Source organism: Coturnix japonica, chromosome 5 (genome assembly GCF_001577835.2).
Source record: "Coturnix japonica isolate 7356 chromosome 5, Coturnix japonica 2.1, whole genome shotgun sequence".
Taxonomy (NCBI): Eukaryota; Metazoa; Chordata; class Aves; order Galliformes; family Phasianidae; genus Coturnix; species Coturnix japonica.
The window spans coordinates 32,635,185-32,652,237 of NC_029520.1; the positions used below are offsets into that span (position 1 = coordinate 32,635,185).

At 43.9% G+C, this 17,053-nt stretch overlaps 1 long non-coding RNA gene across 2 annotated transcripts; it reads right to left on the reverse strand.

Moving 5' to 3' along the window:
- Positions 1 to 1,787: 1,787 nt before the first annotated feature.
- Positions 1,788 to 11,008, reverse strand: LOC107315055. 2 transcript variants are annotated; one of them, XR_001555773.2, is made up of 5 exons: positions 10,515 to 11,008; positions 6,912 to 7,067; positions 6,148 to 6,287; positions 5,612 to 5,850; positions 1,788 to 4,724 (listed from the first exon to the last, which is right to left on the reverse strand). It is a non-coding gene; the product is annotated as an uncharacterized LOC107315055 (long non-coding RNA). The 2 variants fall into 2 exon arrangements; XR_001555772.2 differs by lacking the exon at positions 10,515 to 11,008 and having other exon boundaries at positions 6,912 to 8,347.
- Between the last annotated feature and the right edge of the window lie 6,045 nt (positions 11,009 to 17,053).

Sequence of the window (17,053 nt, forward strand, 5' to 3'; positions counted from 1 at the left end):
AAAATGCACGCTTTCTTTTGTTATTAGTACTAATTCAGCACAAGCACCAAGTTCCTACACAGAAAGCAAAGACACTTCATGACCCTAAACCATGTTCAGAGGTAGAAGTTACAGGAGCTGAGATCCGATTTAGTACAACTCCACAGTACGGACGTAGGTATAATGTAAAAATGCTTCTATTTGAACTGACTTTGTTCTATAGGAACACCTTCTAGTGGTGCAATGTATCTTTATGCATCTCTACAGGGACCCAAGTTTAAGGCTGAATTGAGACAGTTATCAGACGCTGTGAGTCAGTGCACTGTACATTGGCAACAAAACTAAAGGCTCAGGGAGAGAACTGCCTGCTCTGCATGTACAGTCATACGAATGCAAGGCATAGCATGGCCTCAACTCTGTGTCTCTCCTGTTGTGCAACTGAGAACGTATCCAGTATTATCATGTATGTGTGTTTGGGTAAAAGCATCTCGCAGCTGGCCTAAGTTGAAAGAAAACTTTTTTCCCCCTTTTCTTTTTCCCTCTAGCAGCGATACTTCACACAGTACTGAGGGAGCTTTTGGCATTAGGACAACTGGTAAAAATCAGGAAGATTGGAAAAGGTGCACCAGGAAACAACGCTCCGTTTTATGTCAGTGGCCACGTTCTCAATGAGATCCGCAACCGCAGAGCTCATAACCGACTTCTGAAGCCAACAGATATGAAATATTTCAGTGCTCACATTAAACGTCGGTATGAAAAGTTGTAACATTTTACAGCGTTTGCAAAAGCGAACAGTATCAGCGCTCTCCCATCCCGCAGTGCCCGCCCGGCGGCAGCGCCGCCTCCGAGCGCCCCCCGCTCCGCGCTGCCGGTCCCGGGGATTGCAGCGACAAGCGAAAACTCCTCGATTTGCCGAGCGAGCAGCTCGGAATCGCTGCTAACCAGCGGGACTTTAACAGCCGACGTGCCACCGCGGTGCCTACACGCCGGCGGCTCCCTCCCGACGGGGCAGGGACGGACATTTTCTCGCCCCCGCTCGGCCGGGAGACAGGGACGTACATCCACCGGACCGAAACATCTACCCCCGAGCCGCCATCCCGACGCACCGCCCGCCTTCGCTCCGCGCCCCCCGGCACCGACCCGGGTCCCGCGGGGTCCCGGCTCGCTCCGTCCCGCCGCCCGCGGAGCCGCACGGGGCAGGCGGGCGGTCCGACTGCGGCGCCCCCTGGCGGCAGCGGCTGCACGGGAGCCGGGGAGGGAGGGGATCGCGGCGCGGTGTTGCCCCGCGCCCCAACGCATCGCCGCCCCTCCGTGCGGGACGAAGGGGACTCGCAGGCAGCCTGTGGAGCGGCCCCACTGCCGGCTGCGCGCCGCCTCCGCCTGGCAGCGTGCGCGTGCGGTCCGCTTCGATAAGGCTCGGTTAAAGCTTTGACTTGCGGAATCAAACTCTATAATCCAGAGATGGGTTATAAAGCAGGTATGTTTATTCCAGCGTTGCGCAGCGCCGGGTGCAAGGGGGATAGCTCCACCAAACTTGCACACCGTAAAGAGAAAAGTGTGTTACAGATATAGGTTAAGCTAATACATAATCATAGTACTCCACTCAGTTGTGATTCATATTCATCCTTACATTCTAAATGGCCCGTTCCCCGCGCCAGAACCCATTCCCTCATTCCCCCTGACGCCATTCCACTCACTCGCGGACCCCCAGTAGCCTTTGCCGATGTTTTGTGGGGGAATTTCTTCCTTCTGTTTTCTTCTTGGGGTGTTGTATATGCTGTTATGATTCTCCAATGTTGGCAATCATCGTGCCGGGGGGGAGGATCTAATCCTTCTTGTCAGAGGTCTCCGGACAGTTTCTTCTTATCTTTATTGCCCTCTTCTCTGGCTTTATTTTGACTAAGTGTCTGCAATTCCCCCTTTCCCTGCACTTTTAAATGTACAGTTACCCTTTGTCTTGGTTTCTGTGAAGTTCCCCTTTCCCTTTCTATAGCAAAGTGTTACCTTACCACCATTTTGAGGCTTTGCTCACTCTTCAGCTTAACCCGGGCAGGCCGAGGGGCGAGCGCCGGCGGCGGGCAGGAAGCGCTTCTCTGCGGTGCCCCGCCGGGAGCCGCGCCTGGGGCGGAACCGCCTTCGCCTCGCCCTGGGGGCCCGCTCCGCTCCGCACCAAATGGCGGCGTGGCGCTGCACGCGTGCCGCCCGGGGCTGGTCAGCCTGCCCCGTCTCACCCTCAGTTTTATGGTCCTTTGCAGTAGGATACAGGCTCCTGCGAATCGTTCTGTTTTTGCAGCGGTAGGGAACGCAGGAGGGGATTTTTCCAACTCCTACTTAACATAATCTTCCCAAATCCCACCCTTGGTCCTGCTGTGAGCTCTGCAAACAGCCACCAGCCACACAGTTCAACTCATGTATGTTTCACCCTTACACAACATGTTCCAGAGCCTGTGCAGAAGCCTCTTTAGAAGAGGAACTTGTTTTGAACTTTTAAAGAATGCAGAGGTAGGGCAAACAATAAGGAAAAAACCATGAGTACAAGTAGGGAACGTCACACTTTTAAGTTCAAGCCCATTGAAATCACTCTTTGCTTCAGGATGAAACCTGGGCAGTTTTGTCCTAAATAATAATAATAATATGGGCTGAGGTTGGAGGTTTTACTTCGGGGGGTGAATATGTTCTACAGTTTTAAAAAACAGAAGGCGAATATCACCCAACCTCTGCAGGCAGGACTCTGCTGACTGTCAGAATATCAGCTGTAAGGCCAGACCCAAAGGCTTATAGGTGTGGATGCAGTTTCTAGGGAGGGCAGTTAAGGTAAGATGACAAATGCTGACATGGGATCCCTGTGTGGCTGCTATAAAGGTAATCCTATCTGAACTTAACAATTTTACGGAAAAAATTAATCGAGCCTTGCAGGTTACTTGTGCTTGTGCAACTTGAAAACAAAATCTATCAGTTGAGCCAGATCCTTGGCATGGCTCCAGCGGCTCCAAACAGCTCCAGGGCCAGCAGCTTAACTGCCCCAGCCATAAACGTGTTCACATGGCCAGGAACAACTCAGAAGGGCACAGACCCACTGCGACAGCCCTTGTCCCATTCTCAGCTCTGATGCCCAGAGCACATGGGACAAGCTGTACGTACCCATTGTGCTGTGGGTCTGCCTCAGGAGCAGCCCAGAGCTAAGAGCCATGGAGTAATTATCCACATTGCAGAACAATGACACAAAACTTGCAACCCTTCTAACAAAAAAACATTAATTTTTTTAAAGTCATCTTTGGATGAAGAAAGATCAGCTCAGCAATAAGAAACTGCTACTTTTCACACCAACCAATAGGATTCCACACATTTACTTTTCTTTGGTATCCAGTGGATCAGCCCGGGTACCATTATTTTTTGAGTTCTCATTGCTTGCTTTATGCAATCTTGCTCTCAAGCTTCTGGTGAGAAAATGGTGAAGTTTGATGTAGTAATTAAAAAGTCAACATTTTACAATGCTGAAAACTATTAATAGCAACACCAACAGGTTTGATTTATTAGCTTGGGCTAAACTTGGGGTACCCTGGGCCGCGTGTCTTTAGACAGCAATGGCTCTGGAAGCAGCAGCTATCCAACGCGATGGGCTGAATATGAAGACCTGAGCAAGAAGTAATCCTGTGTGATTTTCCCAGGTCGATGAGAATGCTTTAAGAGCAAAGGCGTTTCCTCCAGGGGGAAAAAAGCCCAAACAAAAACAGAACAAAAACCCAACCCTCTGCCTAGCAGTTGCCTGGAGCAAAGAGACAGATTTGTATGTGCGTGTGTTCCTGTTGCCTAGAGTCATGTGGAACCTTTGCCCTTTTAGAACTAGCTACAAATCTTGGGCCTGACTGGGTACTGCGCTTTGTGAGAAGGAACAAGAAAGAAAAGAGGGAAATAGTCATTCAATGGACCTGAGGGCCAAGCACAGGATTTAGGAAAAATGAATTGTGTACTGTCTATTTACAGAGAAAGAGACAGAGTTGGTATTATCCCTTTGGCCTCCCAACAGATGTGCTAATTCAAAGACTCAAATAATTGCATCTAAACAAAACAAAACAAACAAACAAACCCAAAATTATTCGCAAGTTTTACAGCAATCAGATGTTTAGTGAGAGCAACTCTCCATGTGCATCTAAGAGACAGGTAGGGCCAGCTATGAGGAAAAGAGAACACTGCACATCAAACTAAGTGAGCTTGCTTGCTGCTGCAACAATGCAGCCTACAGAGAGCAGTTCATAATCACTTGAAGTAAACCAAGTAACACATACACAAAATCAATCAATAAGTAAGTCTGGAAATACCATAAACTAACTGGGTTTCCTTAGGAAAATGAAGTAGCAGCAAAGGTTCTCCAAGTGCAAGCTCTTCCAGGTCTAACTGAGAAAAGAACAAGGACACCTGAAAGAGATGCTGATCTTAAATGGTTTACAGCTGCTTCACTGGTGTAAGTGATGATGATGCCCCTTGTTCTTGCAGGTGCATAAAAACCCCGTTTCAAAGGATTTTTGTCAGTATCATGTTTTGAACAGCCAGGCAAGAAAGATGAAAACATGACAGCCAAAGAATTTAGAAGGCAGCAATGATTCCTGGCTGAATCCTGGCTCTTTTCATCATTTCAGAACTCACCTTCTGATTTGCTCTGTCTCCTTATCTCTCTGTGTGAACTTTGTCTTGTGGAAAGATAAGAAAAAGGTTGTGCAAATGATTCAGTTGAGTGTTCTGATGGTCTGCAAGGAAAGTGAGTGGTACATAAATATTAACTGCAAAGGGAGAAATTCACCTTGTCACAGCCCAATTTTAAAAATATAGAATAAAAAATACAGAATATTCTACAAGATACTCCGTATTGGATTTATAACATTTCTGTTAGCATTTTCCTTTACAGTTTTTCTCTTCTTCTTTTTCATATTTATTTACATCTTTGAACACATCAGTTTCCTAGAATCTCTAGTTCTGGCATAATTTAGAATTTAGATCATTACATAAAGTAAATTGCTGTATTACCTAAAGTGCATTCTTATCAATCAGAAACACAACTCAGCATTGGGCTGTCATATCCAGTTTTACAGCAGTAGCATACATCAAAGTTAGCTTTGCTCTGATGTTATAAAGACTTTTCAAGAGAGGCAGAAGTCACAGTTCATTGCAATATTTATAGTATTTAAGAATGCTTTTAAGTATCTTGTAATGGCAGATGCCATCGAGTACTGTCATAAGTGGTTTTCTTATTCTAAACAAGTAATGTGTGTTATGGTATGTTTCAAGCAAGGCACACATTAAACATGTTGGGAAAAATAAAGACTGTGTCTGTATTACTTTATGAATTCTCTTTGGATTCCGTTAATGCCACATTGTATTTTGATTTTTGTTTTGAATACAGCTTTCCCATGTTTTTAGCCATCAATTCTGTAGCCTAAAGTATGATATATTTTAATAGGTTATGTCTAAGAAAATCCAACACAAGTATCAAAGGAACACAAAATGCTGTGTGCCTGGGTCTCCTGGGATGGAAAACAGTTTTTTTACAGTAGGAGTAACCCTTGAAAGGCTTGGACAAGAAGTCCATGAAATGAGACTCCTGCTCTTGCAAACGTTGGCCACTTTATCCCCCTACCTCTGTTACTCAGCCTGTCCCCAGGAGTGCTTTCTCCTCTCTCAGGTTGTGTTCTTGTGGCTTTCTGCTTCAGTAAATGGGGAGATGCTACAGCCTATCCCATCTTGGGTCAGAGCAGCAAGAGAGAACTGGAAGACTGCTAGGAGTGCAAAAGTTCTGGGAGACCAGCTGTAGAATCTAATCAAGCTGTGCTGTACAGTACCACAACTCCAGAAGGATCCCAGATGTAGAGCAAACAGCTGGCAAGACACAGTAAAGACAGTTAGGAGTTACAGTCCTTTGAGTTATAGGATCAAATCTTAACACAGCGAGCCTTCCTAGAATGAGATGAAGCCACAATCTAACAAAAAATTCCAAATATGACCAGATTTGAAGTTTCGCTCCTGTTTCTCCAAGCTAGAAAGCCCCACTCCCTTGGGAATTACAGTGAGTCAACACTATGTGTGCAAGGCTCCCAGCACTCCAAGAAGCTCGTACCTTCTTTCAGACAAGCCATTTCTGTATGCCCTGGTCCCACTCACTGTCTCTGGCCTTACCTTTCCTGCCAGTCTCGATCCCTTCCAACGGCTGTTCTTAATCATGCAGTCATAAACATCCCTTTTAACACATAGTCACAGCTGCCAACTTGTTTTTCTTCTTCAAGAGTGGCTGTGGTCATTGATTATCCAAAGTTAAACTGTAATTGGCAAGTAACAAGTGATTTCACAGCTGTTTAAAAATGTCCAAGATAATAAAGTTGGAACTTGGGGGGCATGTGGAAGAAAATAGGTTAAATAGGTTACAAAGGAGGTCATTCTTTTGTTATTTATTTCTTCTCTTTCCTCTGCCATTTAACACAACATGTAAGGATTTTCCTTTTGCAAGCCTTAATCTGCACTTCTCACCCTTGTCATAAAAACCAGAGAAACTGACACGCTCCCAGTTCAGGGCTATGGTCCAAATTCCATCTTGAGCACTGTTAGTATGAGTTCCACTAGGAAGATTTCCTTGTTTTTGTTCAAATACTTTTATGTAGCACTATCTTTTCATACTGGAAAACATCTATATAGACAAGCCAATTATGCTTAAAAATGTTATCTGAAATGAACAAATGAAAGGTAAGTCTCCGCATGGTGTGCCTTGATAGGCTGCTTGAGTTGTTCTGGCTATGTGGAAGGACTGAATTAACACCCACCCTGGTTCACTGTTCCCATCCCAGCTGCCCTTCAGCAGTTCTCCCACAGCCTCTGAGCTCAGCAGTCCATCCCTTTGCCTGTTGACACAGCATTTCTCTAAAGACTGCTGTTGAACAAATACGTACCTGTAGAGAGGATGAGACTGTAATTCCATGTGTATCTTCTTTAAATGTCGATCATCATCTGAGGTATTGAGAATTTGGGGAATTCCACGTTGTAAATATGCAGATGTTTATAGTACATACGTGGCTGACTTGTAGACAAATCCAGCACTCAGGAGACTTCAACATATAGAGAGAAATATAAACAGGAAATGTTCAGTTCTGTCTTATGTGAATTATGTACCAGGCACAGAGATTGTGGATTCTTAGGATTATTCCCGAAAAGTCAAGTGTTTAAATCCCGTAGCATTCCTGAGTGTTCTAAGCAAAGGACAGGCTGAAAAAAGAAATGCCAGGTTCTGAAGGCAAACTAAATCTTTACATTGCTGGTAACCTACAGTTTTCAGTTATTGTCTTTAGCTGTTCCTGAATTGTATCATATTAGGAATGGCTTCTTGAGGTGCTTCTCAAGGGCAGTGGGTGTTGGAGCAAAATTGTAAGGATCACTGAGTGACTCCCAGCAAGTACTAATTCAGTACAGAAACATAGATTTCATTCAGAGGAAACTATTTTTAAGATGTGTCATCACAGACAAAGCAGACTTTGGTTGGCATAGGCTAGTCATTAATGGCTTTCTGATGTTAGGCATGGTATAGGTCTGAATGTGATTAAGTTAGCAGGAATTCTGCCACCCTTCAGTGACAATGACGTTGAATCCTGAATTGAAAAACAGGAACATCTTTAACAAGGGAGTAGCTGTTCTGGGTAATTCAGCTAAAACATTGGAAAATTTCAGGGCAAATGGAAAGAGCCAACCTCAGCACAAGTGATTAAAAAGAACTATTGTTGTTAAGACCTAATTATTATGCAAAGAATAGGAAGCTCAGAAAATTCCTTAATATTGCATTTACCATTATCAGCTTTTTGAGTTCCTTACTTCTAGGTGGTGACGTGATTAACATCTGACTAAGAAAGCAGATCTAATTTCTGGCAGTACTGCATTAGATGTTAGTACCATTATCAGCCATAGCAGAATCCTAAACCTAGTTTTCAGCACATTAATACAGGAATAATTTGTTTCTCAACGGTTATTTTGAAACATATTGATTTTTCAGCCTACACATGTTTTTACTTGTTTGTGATCTTATCTTACTCACATTTCAGAGCCACACAATTCACCGCAAAGACATAAAATGCAAAATTCTCCACCCAGCTTGGCTTCAAACAAACAAATGCAACTCCATGCAAACAAAGAAAGTATCTAAGCATTATTTGCCTGTGTTCTTAATATTTCAATACTCTGTGGAAGAAAGCAAGTTGGGTAACAAGCTGCTTTGACTTCATATCCAGTACACTTTCAGGTTCCTCTAGTCTGTAAGGCCAAGAATCCAGTGTAAAAGGTGCCACAAAGCTCCAGCATATTTAAGACAAGGCGGTGCCGTGTGGGGTTTTGTTTTTGTTTTTTTGTTCTTTTGTTTGTTTTCCCCAATCTTTGTTGCCTTACTTAGGAACAAAATACAATTTTTTGCTACAAATAAAAAGGAAGACAAGTCTGAGACATTACCTAAATCTTCTGTGCCTATTCCATATGACTTGGAGGAAAGAAGCTGGGCTTGTAGCTGGTTAGATTTGCATTTTCTGATGAAAAGAGCTCACAGCTGGAACCATTTCATTGGAAAACCCTGCTTCAATGAGCTTCCAGCAGTCAAAGCCAAAGCCCAGAACAGGGCACTGCACTGGTCTGGGTGCCCATCTCCAACCTACAGGCAAATGGTTTGTGGGGACTCAGCCTCCAACTCTTCCATCTTGATAGTGGCTGACACCACTTTCTCAAGGAACAATTTGTGACTTTCCCAGGAAAAGCTCAAGCCTCATGAGTGTGGGCACTGCCATATTATTATTGCTCTTGCTGCCATGTAGGAAATGGGGTCAGCTTTATAGAGGGCATCCCTGGGCTATTAACCTCACAGCTTGAAAGTAAGCGTCCCATAAACCCTGACATCTCCTGACTGTAAATGACTGCACTTTCTAGGGAAGCAAAACTCTGCTTGATTCCTTGTGCAGCTTCAATTGGGAAGGACTTGTCTGTCCCCATCAGCACCAGGGAGGACAGGACCTGGTACTTCAAATTACTTTTGTTTGTCCCCAGCAGGACTTGATGCTTCTTGCCCAAGTTATGCAAGGCTGTCCTACCCTATGTGTGACAGAACTACTTGGCAAGATCTACCATTGTCTTCCTTTACAGACTGGGCCACTCTTTCAATCCTGACTGACTGGAGAATGGTTGCCAATTTGTGTGTGCTTTATTTTCATTTCCTCTGCACAGATCTGGAGAGCGTATGCCTATAAATATCTGTTTAAATGGTTCTTGGGGAACCACTATTTTCTCTGGGGGCTAGATTGTATTTTCAAGTCATATCTTGCCATGGAAACAGATGGCTAATGAAGGATCTGAATTGGATTTTTCTGCATCCATGTCTCAGTCATTCATTCAACCAGGTGACAAATCCTCTCAACAAAATAGAGGTTACAGTAAAAACCGGACCTCAGCAGCAGAGGTCTCCCAGGCTGAGATAAGCAATCTGTGATATCTTTTCCAAATCAAACCAGTATCAATATAGTGCAGAGGTACCTTCCAAATATGATGAGGAAATTTTCAAGTCTTACTGCAAGAAGCTTTACAATCAAGTCTGAATCCATTTCAGGCTGGCCCATGAATTAAAAATTGTACACTAAAACAGGGACCAGAATATGCAACTAAATTCTAAATCAATCTTTGCAACTAAATTCCAGACATCACAGAATGATTTTGAAGATGTTACTCAAAGGAATGGAATATGTATTTTAAAGTGAGCATTACCTTGTCCAGATTCTGCACAAATCACCTGGAAATATACGCTCTCGCAATTTTTTATTGCACCGTGACCTGTTAAAGTACACAATAAGGGTGCTGGAAATTACAGGCTATGAACCTCCAAAGAAACAGCACCATTAACTTTCAGAGAACTACCAGCATGCTATTCGCTGCTGATAACTGCCAAGGATTAATTAATACAAGTTTTATTAATATTAAAGTCCATTGCTGAGCCAAGACAAAACTATGTCGACATTAACAATAAATTATTCAGATTTTTTCAGGATGCTTTTGTAATTGTCATGAACTGCTGCACGTACAAATCAATCAAAACAACCAGTCAAAAAGTAGACAGATTTGAGACAGACCACACTGCAAAGCACACAGCTCCTACAACGGATGTAAAAGATTTCCATGGAGCATCTCTATAACTTATACTCTTGATCAGAACAAGAGACAGAGCATTCCCAAAAGATCCACGATGTGTTTAACAGCCTGCAGTGAAGGCTGAAGAGAGATTTTAGAAAGCTCATGTTGTCCAGGCAGAGTACACAGTTTCTATCAGCTGCAGTAAACCTTGTATGTCTTGTTGTATGTTTTAAAGATGACTTAAAGAAACTTAAACTATAATAGTAGTTCACAATACTGTCATATAATACTGGTATAATGCTAATTACTTGGTAGTGCTAATATATGTCAGCTAGCTGCAAAGTGTTGTGGGGACCACAGAGAAAGCCAACAGAGAAACAATTGTCTTATCTTTTGTTACTTACCTCTTTTCCCTCTTCTGTGTGAAGGAATAGTGGCAGAACATCATTCCTTCTCCTCATTACTCTATAAAAATACTAATTTGTGTCTGCCTTTCATTCAGCACAGTTTGCACCTCTGTGGTGATGCTGGCTCAGTAAAAGGGTGGTGGGAGCGTTGTGCCAGAAGGTGAGGAAAACTATCGGTAGGACTAAGTGAACATGTTTGAAAGTTGAGGGCACATGTTGAGTTCACAAAAGGAAATGCTGGTCGCTGTTGCAATGCTGGTTACACAATCACATAAGGTTTTATTTTTAAAAGCAAGTAAAAAATTACAGTGCATCAGCTCCTCAACTGGTGTAAATCAGCATGGTTTTATTGACTTTGATGGAGCTATGTCGATTTATACCAGATGAGGATTTGGCCCACTGTATGGAGATATTTTTATTTCTCTTCTCACTCTATCAGTTAAGGAAAGGGTAATAATCAGAAAGCTGGAAGCAATTACGTGTGTGTGAGGAGGGGGTAGTTTCATAATAGCTAACTTGATATTATTTCCTGTAAAATGCATCAGGAGAATAGAGCCTGGAGCCTGCTGACCAGTTTGTTTTGTAAAGAAATATTTGTTCAAATCTGTTTATAATAATTTGTCAGCGACAGACAGGCTGGACTCGAGCACTTGCCTTCCACCAGCAGCAGAGGCGGCAGCACCGCAGCTTGCAGGGCAGTGAGGGGCAGCTGAGAACAGACCAGGCGAAATTTGGGTTTCATTCACACCCGTGTAAATCCAGAGAGATCCTACCCAGATCGGTGGAAATACTCTCTATTTACAACAGCGTGCCTAAAAACAAAAATTGGCAGAGATTTCAAGTAAGCATTTATAAGCTGTTTCTGGCAGCAAATAAGAATGGGGGGAGGGGAAGATTATTCATCGCAGATGCTTTGTAAGATTAGCAGAGGCTTTCTGGTGACAATAATGTCTGCTAACATAGTCACTTGTGGAAAATGCTTTTTAAAACGCAATTCGAGTGAGTTTTCTGGTATGCCTTAATTCCTGAAGCATTTCATGGTGGCAAAAAGCACTAACCAAGAGCTGGAGCTCGGTGATCTAAATCACCCCTCTTTATGCCAGCTGGGCAGATCAGCCCCCAGCTGCGGCACCAGGAAGGTAATGTAGTCTGCGGAGGGGAAAATTTCTAGGAAACCATTTTGGATAAATGCATTTCGTAAGGGTTAGTTTTAATTACGGTAAAACAACCTCTCACAGACAGCAGAGATGAAGACAAACTAAAACACATCTAAATTGGAAAGCTGTATCAAAGTGTTTTAAATAAAATATTTAGAATACATGTAAATATAGTGCAGATTATGCTGTAGAACAACCTGAATAATTTAGTACCTATGCCAACACTGTTAACACTAAGTTAACAGGAATTCCAACCGGCTGTTGGAATGGAGCTAATTCCTGTTATCTTACTGCTTGGGATGATATAAAGATATTTTTTTGCATGTATTTAACTTACAAACGTCAGTGAAATTGCAGGCCCTACACCACATAGCCTGCAGCCTCTGCCCGGGCAACCACTGCCCATGGTGCACAGGCCCCCCATGCCTGCTGCTTCCCACAGCAGTGAGAAGTAGCTCTGCAGGGAAGGGCTGGTTTGGCTTATTTTGGGATCCCCTTTGTGGTAGCTTCAGTACAACCTCCTTACAGCCAACATACAATAACGCACTGGTTCAGCTGGGGCAGATGACAGGGTGCTGTCACTACTCTTTCTGGTAGTAAATATATATAACCCTTGGTATAAGCCACTAGCTTTTTCTTCCGTATGCTGTCTGAGTGTGTCTTTCAGTGGGTTCTTCAGTCAGCTCTCCAATCAGTCCTAGAAAGTTATGGGTAACCAAAGTTATCCTGCCCAGTATTTCACATCTGTATGCCATCCTGCTCTGGGTGAGACAACAGCAGGGTCATGACTGTCTTTTCTGGTTAACACAGAGAACTGAAAAGCAAGTGCAGTACCGTAACGCGGACTGCCTCCTTTCTGCTGTTACATAGATTACATAAAGAATAGTTCTGTTTCGTTGCATTTCTTTAATTAACGCACTCAGATCCTTGTCGTTATTTAATATGTTGCTCAAAGTGTAACTGCTTACAGACAGTTTGCTAAGAATCAATACCACAGAATCAATTCAGAATAGGAGTAGTCTAGAAAGGATGAGAAAACAGAGCGTGAAACACGAGTGAAATGAAAGTAGGCTTTTCTCATTGCTTTTCTGCTTAGCTTTCAGACCTTCATAGAGGGGAAAAAAAAAGATCATTTTCAATTCTGATGTACATTGTGAATATGATGTCCCCGCTAATTGTGATGTGGTCAGAGATTATGATTGAACTCAGCAATCCACAGAAGATTAAATCCTAAACCTCAACCCTGTTTTCATTGAAAAAAAGTAAAATAAAAAGTATTAAGGGAACAAAATAGAATGATGCACCTAAACCAGAGCAGTGCCAAATAAGGCACCTGTCAGATTCTTCTGTGAGATGTAGGCAGTTTAAGATTTGCTATGACAGAATTTGAGACTGCTGCATTTTAGTTTTGTTCAGCTTCCAGGGTGAAGGTGGTCCAAAGCCTGAAGATGAATTTCAGGGGTAAGCTAAGCAGTAGCCAGGAAAATGATTAATACTGCAGTAACTCCCAGTTCAGACGCGTCAGCTAATCTTCAACGTGAGAAAACGCGGGACAGGGTCATCATTAAATTAAGTGAAGCTTACGTGTATAAATGAATTTGAGCCTGGTGTCCAGCTACACACAGGATTAGATATTAATGCAGTATCTGATCTGCACACACTACTGGATTTAGTGCTTAGCACAGCATGAACCTCAGGCTGCAAGCACAATTTCTCAAAGGAAATATCTGTGGGTGTAGTGCATCACTGTTTGGTTTTGATCAGAGACTGAGATAATCCTATCACCAGACAGAGCTGAACTCAGCTCAGAGATCACCAAAAGGAATCTTGTGGGGCCCGCAGGTCCCAGTGCTCATCATTCACTGCATTATTCACCTACTGTACATGGGCATGGGAAGGAAGAGACCCAACTCTGCCCCGTACCAGCTGCAGCTCCAGCCAAGTAGGTTTCGGGAAGAAGTTCCCTTCCACGCACTCCAACCTGATCTGAGAAGAAACATTAATCTTGCTTCTAGTGTCTAAAGCAGAGCCCTGAAGTACATATTTGACAGTCTGGAAGCCTCCTAAGGCTTTTGTTTGTATATTTGATTTGTTTACACATATAGGTAATCAGTTTACCAACTGGAAACAAATCTCCAGAAGCAAGAGGCAACCATCTCATTTATGGGCATCATGTTCCCATATATATTACAAAGACTGGAGAAAACAGGGCTGCAAGGGCTCTCTGAAGGCCATCTAATCCGTCCTCTGTGCCTAGGCAGCTTGGAACAGCTCACATCAGATTGCTGGGATATCTTCACTCACATATCTTCACACTTCCCAGCACGCAGCCTGTATCTAACCTTGCTGCAGGGTTTTACAAAAGGCTGAGCATGGTACTCACAGCTCCTCGGGGAAGAAATGAAAAGAGAAGTGGGAGTAACAGAATGACTTTTAAAATGCTGTTACTCAGCTTGGCCCTTGATTTAGTATCAGATTAATGGATTAAAAACAAAACAAAATAAACAACAACAACAAAAAAAACCCTTAAACTTAACTTGATTGTTATGAATAATCCAGAAATGTAAGAAACTAGTGTGAGCCCATGGAGCCTGAGACCAGCTACAGTCTAATTACTTGGGTGGATGTTTTAATTACTGCAGATAGGAGCACTGGATGAAAGCTGTCATGATTCAGAATTCAGAAGCCACATCCTCCTTATTTTCTAGCCATCCCACTCAGCCACTGAGAGGGAGTGCTGAAAGTGCAGCAAGTGGAGGCAGGTAACCACATCCCCAAACTGCTGTCATCCTCCGACAGCAGAATTTCCAGTGTACCTTAACAAAGAAAAGCAATGAAAACTAAAAGGATGTAAGTAACCTCACTGTTAACAGGTGCCTCCACAGTTATTTCTCAGAGCTGTCCTGGGCCTACAGGCAAAATTCCCCTTGTTTTTTTTGGCAAACTTTTGCCATTTGCCCCTTGAGAGATTTAAGATGAATCATTTGAAGGCGTGAAGACAACACAAATAGCTCATATTATCTTGAGCTCTATGCAGGTGCTCTCACTGGGGAGCTGAGTGCCTGCAGAGCTCTGATGAAGCTCCCCTGCTGATGTCACCTTTGCTGAAAACGGTCAAAGATATCCCAGTTATAGAAAGCTGCATCTTTTGCCGGGTAGATGAGATGGATTCACACATGTGAGGGCCATCCTCATTTACACCTGGGTGTCACTGCACAGGTCTGCCACAGGGACCTCTGCAAAGGGGAGGAGTTGAGAGTTGGGGTAATGCAGACCTGTCAGTACTGAATCCAACCCAGTTTGATGGCGGTATCTCACACCCGGCTCCTTTCTAGAGCTTTCATGCAACAACTTTTTCACATGAGCAGCAGTATGACCACTGAGAAAGTTTTGCTTTCAGCAAAGCAGTTCATGCAGCAAGCAGAATAGCTTTACAGCTCCTTTCACAGCTTTGATCTGGATTGGTGTGACCCTGTCTCTCTTGGCCACCAGCCTTGCTACACAGAGATAAGCATGGGCCCCATCTTCTCTCACTTGCAGCACCCCCCTCCCTTCTGGCCTCCCTGCCCAGTTTCATGTACCTCTGATTAATTTGCATAGGTGCCAGACACAATCTGTATCTTATTTAGATAGGGCCATAAATAAGACTTCTGAGAATGCAGGCTGTAGGAGCGTGCAGAGCCCAGGGCTCTCTGGGAGAGCAGCTGCAAATGCTGGACAAGTATAAGACAGTGGGGAGAGAAAGGAGGCCTTCTGGCCTGACAGCACAGAAAGAATGCTTTTATGTGAAAAAAAAAATCAACTACCAGGTATTGGGCCACGAGCTCAGCAATGGAAGGGTGAAGTGGAAAGAGGGCTGTTCTCATAAGCAGGATTGGCATTAGCAGCCATCCAGCCATCCCATGCTGCTTCCACAGTGGGTAGTGGCAGGCCCCAAAGTGCTGTTAGCAAAGCCCTCCTTCTGTCAGCTCTCTCCTGCTCCCTTTATCCCTCTAACCCACCTCTCTTTCTCTGGGGGAACTTCCCACTGCACTGTGCATCACCCTGGTCCTCTAGACAGGAGCAGAAACCCACAGCCCACACCAGCCTGCCTGTCTGCAGCACTTTTTCCCTGTTTTTCTTCAGAACAAGTCTTGCCGCTACTGATTTCTCCTGTTTTGGTTTTTTTCCCCCTCTCACCCTGCCCCTCTCACAGTTCCTGAGAGCTGGCTGGGAACCAGTGGCCCAGTTGGAGCTGGCAGGCATGTTCAGGTGAACCAGTCTAGCAGAAAACAATACTAGGCTGTGACTTCTGTACTCCAGCTCCCCTTACTGAGCTGAGGAGCAATGAGATGCACACGCTGTTCTGAAAACCCCACAGGAAGAGCTATGGTGAGAGCACAAATGGGAGAAGTGTGAAGGTTTGGCAAAATGAGAGGAAGAAGGCTGACTGGGTCACGTGAAAAATAAAGTAGAAGCTTGCCTGCAAGGAGAAGACCTGGCTTAGTAAATCTAGGGGCTGACGAACAAGGATGGGATGTTCAGAGCTGAATATAACGTGAGAAGAAAGACCAAGCTGAGTATGGCTTACCCTGGTTCAGGTCACCATTAGGGCTGTAGAGCTTACCTCTTTTTCCTGAGGCCTAAGGAGTATCCTTGCTGTTTCCCCAACAGAAGAGAGCCTCGTGCAATGGAGCTAGTCTAGGTTGCAAACAGGGATTTCATCCACATACACAAGGTGCTTGCCTGCTCTCCACTTTGCTATCATAATTCCCTATGATTAAAGCCTGCACAGGTGGGTAATTATTCCTTGACTAGCTGCCTCTCCCCTCAAACACCTGCAGCCACTTACAAGAAGGACAAAGAAATAAGCCAAAGGCTGGGCACCCTAAGACTGCAGTTACAGGGCAAGAATGATGCATATGACTGATGGCTGGTAGCTCTGGGTTGGTGTGCCTGCAAGTCTCAGTGAAATGCCCCCATCCAGTTACTAAATAAAAACTCACCCCTGTTGTTTGTGAGAGCTGAACCATATGTACAGTCATGATGAAATGTGGGTGGTGCAGCTAAATTCTGTTAATTCAGAGCATGAATATCAACTCTTACTGATGAGTGGTAGGAGGAAAAAATAGGAAAACATGTAAGAACATCCCTCTGTTACCAGACAGCTTTCAGGGTGGCATCAGTTGTTCCAGACACTCAGTTTGGGCAAAACAGTTGACCAGAGGAAAAAACCCCAAAACAAACACAAAAACAGAAGACAAAGAACTAGAAAGGCAGACCACAGTGGCTCAAGACAAAGAACAGCGTTGGATTGTGTCATTTATGTACTGTGAAAGAGGATCAGTCTGAAAGGGACTGGAAAACTTCACAGAAACCACCCTGTCATCTATTTAAGTA